Raw genomic sequence first — 13118 nt, forward strand, 5'->3', positions numbered from 1 at the left:
AAGTATTGTTGAACCAAATAATAACAATCTTTGAATCCCCAAAGATCTATAGACTACAAACTCCCTTTTCAATAGCAAACATCAAAAGCCATTTTAGGCTCATGAGTTCAGAAAATTTATTTTTTCCATTCATAATCCACTTTTAGTTTGAAAAAATGGTTGTGATTTAAATACAAGACCCCCTGCAAGCACCTCTAGCAAGGGAGGCACCATGGAAAAGATCGATAAATATCTTCCTCAATGATATGACGAGGCCTATCAAGAGTTTCAGAATCAGAGAGCAAAGAAAAGATGGCGACGATCTGGGTAGCAACTCTATCAAGAATGCTTATCTTGTCTTGAAATTTTTTAGCGTTCCTTGTAAGCCAAATTCCCCATTAGATAAGGGCGGGCAGGAATCAATTATTTTTTGGATTTGCACTACTCCACTAGCTTTTCCAAGCCTCTAGATAGGATGTGACCTGCCAAAGGTTTATGATGTCGAAAGATGCTCTAACAGATTGCCATACACCCAATGCAAAAGGACAAGTAACAAAGAGATGGCTTACAATTTCATCTGATTTCTTGCATAAAGCACACCAACATGGACCAACAATACCCCTCTTATTCAAATTGTCCCCAATCAAGGCTTTGTTTTCCAGGATGCACCACTGGGATAGACATGCTTTGGTTTGACATTCAATCTTCCATAACTTCTTCCACCACCATGCAAGGTTCTCTGGGCTTTTTTCATCAACAAGAAAATAGTAGCCCGATTTAGGTGTGTATTCACCAACAGGGCATGTGCCCAAACAAGTGTGTCTTCTCTATCCTTGAGGCGCACGTGGGGTGAATTGAGAGCTATTGTGTATTATCGCCATAGATCCATAAATTCTTGGGGAACATTTAATTGATAAGCATCATTCCACCCATGTGGCCATATGGATATACCATTGTGATTAGCTATCCGAGCCAAAGGATACTTTCCATTTTTGTGTAAAATCTAATTGGATCAAGCGACAAATGGAAATTTACCCCACATTTAACCCAAGGATCGATTCTTATCCTTATATTTTCACCATTTCGAACCTTTCATACCATGCCTTTTTCAATCACCTGGAAAGAGTGTATCACAACCGTCCATATCATCGATACATTAGGCATGTTCTTGTTCGGGGAGGGGATCCACTCTTCAAGGGACATAGGGTGGATGTATTGCCAGAGAACTACCTCAGTCCATAGATTGTTTGTGGATGTCAATCTTTATCCCACATTTGTTGCTAGTGCCTTAGAAAAGGAGTGGATATCCAATTTTTCTTTTTTTAAGTTGGTAGGACATTTACATATTGCATATGTTTACATTGTTCACCCAAGGAGAATTTGAATCCAGAATATCGGGAGACCAAATTCCTTGCTCACACGACCATCGTTAGTTGGGATTTAGACTACCCCGATTATCAAATATTTGAGCTCGGAGAAGTATAGAAAGCAATGTGAGGAGATGTGCTCCCCACCACCCCAGATTACAACGTACCACCACCACCGTGAACCCGATCCCATACAGTTACAATTAAAGTATTGAGGAGAATGACACAAGGTAAGCCAAGGGTTTTCATACCACCCTCGGACCTGGAAAGGACAAGTGTATATCCTGGCACACATCTTGAGACGAACATTCTTCGTCTGGTACACCCTTTCATCAATGAGATCCCTGCAAGCACAACAACCATAACCCAATGCCTCCAGAGAAAGGCACAATCCCTACGCATCACCACCATCCATCTCCTCAAAGGATTGAAAAACCTCCATGCCAGTATTAACCGCGAGACTCCACAAACACGCCCCTTCCCTCTTACATTTAATATGACTGGACAATGGTTGCATTGCGCTGGAGAGACATGCGTTAACCAAGTATGTAGAAGCCATGAGTGGACAATTGGTGTATTTGGCGCACATATTTAGACATGAATTAAGCACTATATACATCAAGAATTAAGCACCATATTACTAAAGTAAAATTGTAAAGAGCATGAAATTTTTTCTAAATTTTTTGGTACTATGAAACTAATGCTCCAGCGTTGTTCCTATATGATGTCAGTCACATAATAAAGAAGTATATATATATATATATATATATATATATATATATATATATATATTTTCATGAAGATTAATTTTTATGACTTCAATAAATGATGTAAGTACTTAATAATGATAGAGATTTCAATTATTTTTTAAAATAAATGAAAAGACAAAATATATATATATATAAATATAGAAGCATATTCTTTTACAAATATATTTTTATTATGTTTTGTGAATCAAATCATAATTTTTCTTAGGGATGTTACATGTTGGCAAGGAGGTGGTCCAGGTGGATCAAATGACTTTTGCTCTAGGCAATTGTGTGTCATGATTTGCCAACCAACTTGATGTTTTAATGCCTTTGGCTTTGGATAACCCATTCACCACCTTGCATGGCTCTTAAACTTCATTTTGTTCATGCCAATTCGACTTCTATAAAATTTGGTAAGGGGCTCTCTGATGTGTTCACTAGTGTGTTATTATTTTCCATTTGGTTGCCTTCCTCACAGTTGTTTCCCAATTCATGTCTCTGCTCGTCAATATCTTTAGCCCTCTTTTCCCACCCTCCTCAAAGCGTGTTGTGCATAGATCATAGTTCCCATCCAATGTAGATGACATGCCTGTTTGCATAAAAGGCCTAAATATTTTCACCTGGCTACTTTCTCTTCTCCTTCAGAATTGTGCCTACTAAACCTTGTGCAACTCCTCCCTCCCACAGTGGCCATGAGTTGTCTACATGTTTGATGTTGTAGGAACAATAGAATCCATGGTGACGTAGGGGGCTTGCGATATTGATTTCATGCAGAGGTTATTGATGGTCTAGGAGCTTGGATTCTCGGCACTAAGAACACCAGGGGAAGGAAAATTCATTACATTTACACAATTGACCTATATTGGGAGATGAAAACTCTTTTGGGAAAGGTGTTGTTGGGATGCAGGGATGACAAGGGCCAAATTTTGACCAAAATGGATGACATGAAATTGTTGCTAATTAGCATTGAAGGTCACCTAGGTTGACTCGAAGCTAGTTCACCTTTGGGGCCAATCTATGCTCTTGACAAGAAGGATGTTGCTTAGGCCATTAAGGTGTACACCTCATTATTGTGTTGATTTTCATGTTTTAGTCATTCTTGATTTTTCTTATGATGTCTAGGGCTCTACTTAATCATTTTTTATCCTTCCATTTTGTTTTCCCTCCATATTTTTGCAATTAATTACTTTTAGTCTTAGTTTTTTTTTTCTTATAACTACTACTCAGTTATTTCGTTATTAATTTGATTTCCTAAATAATAAACCAATAAATAACAAACATATTTTGAATATTATTATTTTAATGATATATCAATAAAATTTTAACTTAAATAACTTATAATACACAATTCCCTAACTAATTATTTAAAACATCACCATAGTGCATATCTCTTCTTCTTCTTCTTTTCGAAGAAAAAATTGTAACTTCATTAAAAAGATGAAAATTACATTTTGTATGTGCACTCAAGAAACTGCTAGTACACTGGCCTTGTCCTTCAAAAAACAAGGACTTTTAAGTCTTTATATATAACATCATCTAGAGTCTGAAAATATTAAACATCCATTGTGAATATATAACAAAAATACATAGTTGTCCATCATCAATAATAAAATAATGCATACATCCATATATATAGATTGTCAACCATAAAACAAAATAAGAAATCCAACAACAATTAGGATTCCATATGCATGTCCTCTATGAAGGGAAGATGATAAAATTCATGCGCCTATCTATTTATTTGTTCCAAGATTTTCTAGGTTCCAAAATTCTAAGCAACGCCTTCTTTAGACAAGGATTCAACAATTGGGTTTCTTTCCTTGTAAATATGGTAGGAGGTGATATGGTCAAAAGGTTTCTTTAAAATTTGATCTCCTCAAGAATAGGATAGAGTGTGTGAATGTGGTATCTAGAAGTATTGTTGAACCAAATAATAATAATATTTGAATCTCCAAAGATCTGTACACTACAAACTCCATTTTCAATAGCAAACATCAAAAGCCATTTTAGGCTCATAAGTTCAGAAAAAATATTTTTTCCATTCCCAATCCACTTTTAGTTTGAAAAAATGGTCGTGATTTAAATACAGGACCCCCCTACAAGCACCTCTAATAAGGGAGGCATTGTTAAAATATGCCCATGGAAAAGATCGATCAATATCTTCCTCAATGATATGACGAGGCGTATAAAGAGTTTCAGAATTAGAGAGCAAAGAAAAGATGGGGATGATCTGGGTAGCAACTCTATCAAAAATGTTTTTTTGTCTTGAAATTTTTTAGCATTCCTGGTAAGCCAAATTCCCCATTAGATGAGGGCAGGCAAGAGTCAATTATTTTTTGGATTTGCATTGTTCCACTAGCTTTCCCAAGCTTCTAGATAGGATGTGCCCAGCCAAAGATTTGTGATGCTGAAATATGCTCTAACAGATTACCATACGCCCAATGCAAAAGGACAGGTAACAAAGAGATGTCTTCCAAATTCTTCTAATTTCTTGCATAAAGCACACCAACATGGACCAACAATACCCTTATTCAAATTGTCCCTAGTAAAGACTTTTTTTCCAGGATGCACCACTGGAATAGGCATGCTTTGGTTTGACATTCAATCTTCCATAACTTCTTGCATCAACATGCAAGGTTCTTTGGTCTTTTGTCATCAATAAGAAAATAGTAGCCTAATTTAGGCGTGTATTCACCAATAGGGCATGTGCCCAAACAATTGTGTCTTCTATATCCCTGAGGCACACATGGAGTGAATTGAGAGATATTGTGTATTATTTCCATAGATCCATAAATTCTTGGAGAACATTTAATTGATAGGCATCATTCTACCCATGTGCCCATATGGATGCACCATTGTGATTAGATCTATGAGCCAAAGTATACTTTCCATATGTGTGCAAAAAATAATTGGATCAACCAGAAAATGGAAAATTACCCCACATTTAACCCAAGGATTGATTTTTATCGTAATTTTTTCACCATTTCCAACCTTTCATACCATGCCTTTTTCAATCACCTGGAAAGAGTGTACCACAACCGTCCATATCATCGATAGTTTAAGCATGTTCTTGTTCAGGGAGTGAATCCACTCTTCAAGGGACATATGGTGGATGTATTTTTGGAGAACAACCTCAATCCATAGACTGTTTGTAGATATCAATCTTTATCCTACATTTGTTTCCAGTGCCTTAGCAAAAGAGTTGATATCAATTTGTGTTTTAGGTTCATAGGACATTTACATATTTCATATGTTTACCACCTAGGGAGAATTTGAATCCGGAATCTCGGGAGGCCAAATTCCTCGCTCACATGGCCATCATCAGCTGGGATATAGACTACCTCGGTTATCAAATATCTGAGCTCAGAGAAATATAGACAACAAGGTCAGGAGTCGTTATCCCCACCACCCCAGATTACAACGTAACACCACCACTGTGAACTTGATCCCTTACATTTATAGTTAAAGTACTGAGGATAATGACACAAGGTAAGCCAAGGGTTTTCATACCACCCTCGGACCTGGAAAGGACAAGTGTATATCCTGGCACACATCTTGAGACCAACATTCTTCCTCTGGTACACCATTTCATCAATGAGATCATGCAAGCACAACAACCATAACCCGACGCCTCTAGAGAAAGGTACAATCCTTGCGCATCACCACCATCCATCTTCTCAGAGGATTGAAAAACCTTTATGCCAGTAATAACCCGAAGACTCCATAAACACACACTTCCTTCTTGCATTTAATATGACTGGACATTGATTGCATTGAGCTAGAGAGACATGCGTTAACTAAATACGTAGAAGCCATGAGTGGACAATTGGTGTATTTGGGGCGCATATTTAGACATGAGATAAGCACTATATACATCAAGAATTAAGCACTATATTACTAAAGTAAACATTGTAAAGAGTATGAAATTTTTTAAATTTTTTTTGGTACTGTGAAACTAATGCTCCAGCGCTGTTCCTATATGACTGGAAGACACATAATAAATAAGTATAATTTTTTTTTTTTTTTTTTTTTTCATGAAGATTAAGTTTTATGACTTCAATAAATGAGGTAAGTACTTAATAATGATAGAGATTTAAATTATATTTTAAAACAAATGAAAAGAGAATATATCTATATATATCTATATATATATATATATATATATATATATATATATATATATATATATATATATATATATATATATATATATATAAAGAAGCATATTCTTTCAGGGACAGCCAAGGGCTCCACCTCAAGGACAGCAAAATGGAGACAAGGGGAAAAAAACTGCATCCTACAAAAACATTCTTCAGGGCAGCAGAGAAGCAGGGCCATCTTCAGATCCAAGCAGAAACGTACCCAGGCCATACATTGTAGATCAGGCAGAACAAACCCCAGCTATAAATCTAGATTCTACAGGGCTTGACGATTTCGTCCAATCCTATGAAACACAAGCTCTAATCTGCTGATTTAACAGCTATTGGCCCAAACCCTTGGATCTATTCCATTGGATTTTTACCAGATGGACCATGGAATGTGAGATCCACCTATGTTCTAAGGGGTTTTTTATCGTAAAATTTACATCCCAGGAGGTCAGAGATACAGTCATCAGTACAGGCCCAAGGTTTTGGGGAACTTCGGGGCTGTTTATGACCCCATGGTTCCCGGATTTTGATCCAAACAAAATGACAGTTACCAAAATGCCAGTCTGGGTCAGACTATACAACCTTCCTTTGCACTTCTGGAACGAACGAGTCTTGGAAGGCATTGGAAACAGTATAGGGAAATACATTAAAACAGACCTGGAAAGGATCGATGACAGGATCTATACTTTCGCACGTATTTGTGTGGAAGTAGATTTAAGTAAAGGGCTGCCGGACAGTATAAAGCTAATCTACAAACAACAAAACTGGCAGCAAGTACTTGACTATGAAAACACGGCCTTCAGATGCAGGCTATGTAGGCAGACCGGACACCTGCAAAGCACATGCCCAGAAGCAAAGAAAACCAACAAGAAGCAGAAAGGGAAGCAGAAGAAAGGCTGGCAATTCTCACCCCCAGATTCTGAGGAAGAAGAGTCAGAAGCAGAGGAGGAAGTGACCCCTGCAGAGAAAACTGAGATATCACAAGAAATGGAGAATCAGAAGGGAACTAGTCTACAAGACAAGACAGAGATAACAATGGTGGATCCAAGCACGGGAGGCACCAAACGACATCACCACTCTGATACTTCAGACTCAGATAAAGAAACCATCCCACAGAATACAGAATCTCAGATAGTCATAGTTTCGACCGAACCCTCTCAAGGAGAATGGCGTAAGGTCGAAAAGAAAAAGGGGAGAAAAACGTGAAGCATGAATCTCATTTGCAGCTAAAATTTTTGTTCTGTTTCTCCTTTTCTCTCTCCTTCCTCTATTCTCATTTCCTCTCTTTTCTTTTCTTTTGCACGTTAGTCTCCTAACGTTGCGGGGGTGCGAATGCACTCGGGCCTTAATGGCATTTGCTAAAATTGTAACTTTCATTATTTTTTTAATAAAAGTTACTGCTTTTTCCTTTGGAAAAAAAAAGAAGCATATTCTTTTATCAATATATTTTTTTATGATTTGTGAATCAAATCATAATTTTTGATGGGAATGTTACATGTTGGGAAGGAGGTGGTCCAGATGGATTAGACTACCTTTTATTTAGGAAATTGTGTGTCCTCACGTGCCAACCAACTTGGTGTTTTAATGTGTTTGGCTTTGGATAACCCATTACCCACCATGCATGGCTCTTCAACTTCATTTTTCTCATGCCAACTCTACCTCTATACAATTTGGTAGGGGGCTCTCCCATGTGTTCACTAGTCAGCTATTATTTTCGATTTGGTTGCCCTCCTCGTAGTTGTTTCCTGATTCATGTCTCTGCTCATCAATATCTCTATCCCTTTTCTCCCACCCTCCTCAAAGCGTGTTGTACATAGATCATACTTCCCATCCAATGTAGATAGCATGCATGTTTGCACAAAAGGCTTAAATATTTTCACCTGGATGCATTGTCTTCTCCTTCGGCATTGTGCCTACTAAACCTTGTGTGACTCTTTCCTCCCATAGTGGCCATGACTTGTCAACATGTTCGATGTTGCAAGAATAGAAGCCATGGTGATTCAGGGTGCTTGCAAGATCGATTTCGTGCAAAGCTTATTGATGGTCTAGGCTTGGATTCTCAGCACTAAGAACACCAGGGGAAGGAAAATTCATTACTTTTACACAATTGACCTATATTTGCAGTTGAAAACTCTTTTGGGAAAGTTCTTGTTGGATTGCAGGGATGCCAAGGGCCAAATTTTGACCAAAATGGATGAAATGAAGTTGTTGCTAATTAGCATTGAAGGTTACCTAGCTTGACTCAAAGCTAATTCACCTTCGGGGCCAGTCTATGCTCCACACAACAAGGATGTTTCTCAGGCCATTAAGGTGGAAACCTCATTATCATATTAATTTTCATGTTTTAGTCATTCTTGATTTTTCTTATGATGTCTAGGGCTCTACTTAATCATTTTTTGTGCTTCGAGCTTTTTCCCTCCATATTTTCGTAATCAATTACTTTTACTCTTAGTTCTCTTTTTGTTTTCATTATTAATTTGATTTCCTAAATATTAAACCAATAAATGACAGACATCTTTTGAATATTATTATTTTAATGATATATCAATAAAATTTTAACTTAAATAACTTATAATACACAATTCCATAACTAATTATTTAAAACATCACCATAGTACATATCTTTTATTTATTTATATATTTTCGAAGAAATTTTTTTAACTTCATTAAAAAGATGAAAATTACATTTTGTATGTGCACTCAAGACACTGCTAGCACATTGGCCTTGTCCTGCAAAAAACAAGGAATTTTAAGTCTTTACATATAACATCATCGAAAGTCTAAAAATACTAAACATATGTTGTGAATATATAACAAAAGTACATAGTTGTCCATCATCACTATATACTGTAAAACAATGCATAGACCCATATAGATATATATATATATATATATATAGATAGTCAACCATAAAACAAAACAACGAAATCCAACAACAATTAACATTCCATATGCATGCCCTCTATGAAGGGCAGATGATAAAAGTCATGCGCCTATCTATTTACTTATTTTGAGATTTTCCAAGTTCCCAAATTCTAAGCAACACCTTCTTTGGACAAGGAGTCAACGTTTGTGTTTCTTTCCTTGTAATTATGGCAGCAAATGATATGGTCAAAAGACTGCCTTAAAAATTGATCTCTTCAAGAATAGGACAGAGTGTGTGCATATGGTATCTAGAAGTATTGTTGAACCAATTAATAACAATCTTTGAAGCCCCAAATATTTGTAGACTACAAACTCCCTTTTCAATAGAAAACATCAAAAGATTAGGCTCATGAGTCCAGAAAAAATGTGTTTTCCATTCCCAATCCACTTTTAGTTTTAAAAAATGGCGGTGACTTAAATACAGCACCTCCTCACAACCACCTCTGGCAAGGGAGACACCGTTAAAATACACCCATGGAAAAGTTCGATCAATATCTTCCTCAATGATATGACGAGGCCTATCAAGAATTTCAGAGTTAGAGGACAAAGAAAAGATGGCGACGATTTGGGTAGCAACTATATCAAGAATGTTTGTTTTTTCTTGAAACGTTTTAGCATTCCTAGTAAGCCAAATTCCCCATTAGATGAGGGAGGGTAGGAATCATTTCTTTTTTGGATTTTCACTGTTCCACTAGTTTTCCCAACCCGCTTATTCAAATTGTCCCCAGTGAGGACTTTGTTTTCCAGGATGCACCACTGGAATATACATGCTTTGTTTGGACATTCAATCTTCCATAACTTCCTCCAGCACCATGCAAGGTTCTCTGGTATTCTGTCATCAATAAGAATGTAGTAGCCTAATTTAGGTGTGTATTCACCAACAGGGCATGTGCCAAAAACATGTGTGTCTTTTCTATCCCTGAGGCACACATGGGGTGAATTGAGAGCTATTGTGTATTGCCACCATAGATCCATAAATTCCCGGAGAACCTTCAATTGATAAGAATTATTCCACCCATATTATGATTAGCTATTTGAGCCAAAGTATACTTTCCATTTATGTGTAAAAACTAATTGGATCAAGGGGAAAATGGAGATTTACCCCACATTTAACCCAAGGATCGATTATTATCCTTATCTTTTTACCATTTCCAACCTTTCATCCATGCCTTTTTCAATCACATGGAAAGAGTGTATCATAACCATCCATCTCATCGTTACATTAGGCATGTTCTTGTGCGGGGAGTGAATCCACTCCTCAAGGGACATAGGGTGGATGTATTTCCGGAAAACTACCTCAGTCTATAGACTGTTTCTGGATATCAATCTTTATCCCACCTTCGCTGCCAGTGCCTTAGCAAAAGAGTGGATATTTTTGAGGCCCCAATTGCCCCACTCCCATGGAAGGGAAATTTTGTTCCATTTAACCCATGAGAAGATCATGCCCTCATTTTTCCCCGCCCACAAATATTTGCAACAAATTTTGTGCATAAAATTCAAAATACTTTTTGGGATCCATGATAATGATGACCAGAAAATTAGAATGGTTTCAAGCACATATTTTGTGAGAATCAACCTACCGGCCGAGACAACCATATGAAACTCCAAGCTTTTAATCTTTTTTCAATCTTTTCAAGGAGCCAAAGCCAATTTGTTTTCTTGTTAGTCATTAGGCTTTAGATGAAAGCCTAGGTGTTTGATCCCTTCATCAAAAGTGTTAGATTGATATGGAAGGATATTATGAGCATTGATAGATTCATCCCTAGATAAACCAAGAGGATACATGGATGATTTGAGGTGATTTAAGTACATTGTAGTAGCTTTTTTTAATAGAGTGGGAACCTCCTTTAGAGTGGTTAGGTCCCGCTAGATCCATCACTGAATAGTAAAATATCATCCACAAATAGGAAATGGGTGATGAACAGATATTCTGCCACAACAACTCTCGTTAAATCTACCCCCCTTTTAGCTTCTAGTAAGATATTTTTGAGGTCTTCAGCCACAAGAAAAAACAATAATGGGGAAAGGGGATATCCATGTCACCAACCCTGCCATGCATGAAAAAAAGAAGTTGTCAAAACATTTATGAGAACAATAAATGAGACCAAAGTAATAAACCTCGTGACTCCAAATTAGGGAGATTTCAAGGTCTAAAATGGGTCTCCTAAGGAATATTATAAAATAATAGTGGAAATAATAAAATAAGATTGGATTACCTCATCAAACTTTGGAGTGAAAAAATAAAAACTTCTTTTTCAACTCGTATTTTGAACTTATCTCCCCACAATTTTACTCAAATTTCGAGCAAGAACACTTGTTGGATGCAAAATTTAATTCCTCATCCATGGAGTCCGCATGTCACATACTTTCGATGGACCCTGCTATACGGAAAATTAGGAATACATGGAAAGTTGTGATTGTAAATACAAGCTGAAAAAGTAGTTTTTTTATGCCTGAGGCACACATGGGGTGAACTGAGAGATATTATGTATTATTTCCATAGATCCATAAATTCTTGGAGAACATTTAATTGATAGGCATCGTTCCACCCATGTGCCCATATGGATGTACCATTGTGATTAGCTATATGAGCCAAAGTATACTTTCCATTTGTGTGTAAAAAATAATTGGATCAACCAGAAAATGGAAAATTACCCCACATTTAACCCAAGGATCGATTTTTATCATAATCTTTTCACCATTTCCAACCTTTCATACCATGCCTTTTTCAATCACCTTGAAAGAGTGTACCACAACTGTCCATATCATCGATAGTTTAAGCATGTTCTTGTTCGGGGAGTGAATCCACTCTTCAAGGGACATATGGTGGATGTATTTTTGGAGAACAACCTGAATCCATAGACTGTTTGTAGATATAAATCTTTATCTCACATTTGTTTCTAGTGCCTTAGCAAAAGAGTGGATATCAATTTGTGTTTTAGGTTGGTAGTACATTTACATATTTGATATTTTGACATTGTTCACCTAGGGAGAATTTGAATCCAGAATCTCGGTAGACCAAAGTCCTCGCTCACATGGCCATTGTCAGCTGGGATATAGACTACCTCGGTTATCAAATATCTAAGCTCAGATAAATATAGATAGCAAGGTCAGGAGTTGTTCTCCCCACCACCCCATATTACAATGTACCACCACCACTGTGAACTTGATCCCATACATTTATAGTTAAAGTACTGAGGAGAATGACACAAGGTAAGCCAAGGGTTTTCATACCACCCTTGGACCTGGAAAGGACAGTTGTATATCATGGCACACATATTGAGACCAACATTCTTCCTCTGGTACACCATTTCATCAATGATATTCACACAACAACTATAACCTGACGCCTCCAGAGAAAGGCACAATCCCTGCGCATCACCACCATCCATCTTCTCAGAGGATTGAAAAACCTCTATGCCAATAATAACCTGAAGGCTCCATAAACACACACCTTCCTTCTTGCATTTAATATGACTGGACATTGATTACATTGAGCTAGAGAGACATGCGTTAACTAAATACGTAAAAGCCATGAGTGGACAATTGGTGTATTTGGGGTGCATATTTAGACATGAGATAAGCACTATATACATCAAGAATTAAGCACTATATTACTAAAGTAAACATTGTAAAGAGTATGAAATTTTTTTAAATTTTTTTGGTATTGTGAAACTAATGCTCCAGCGCTGTTCCTATATGACTGGAATACACATAATAAAGAAGTATATATATATATATATATATATATATATATATATATATATATTTTTTTTTTTTTCATGAAGAATAATTTTTATGACTTAAATAAATGAGGTATGTACTTAATAATGATAGAGATTTAAATTATTTTTTAAAACAAATGAAAAGAGAAAAAATATATATAAATAAAGAAGCATATTCTTTTACAAATATATTTTTATTATGATTTGTGAATCAAATCATAATTT

The sequence above is a fragment of the Pinus tabuliformis genome, chromosome 2_2, assembly GCF_031772625.1.
Source record: "Pinus tabuliformis cultivar Carrire ecotype Pingquan chromosome 2_2, CPIR1, whole genome shotgun sequence".
Taxonomy (NCBI): Eukaryota; Viridiplantae; Streptophyta; class Pinopsida; order Pinales; family Pinaceae; genus Pinus; species Pinus tabuliformis.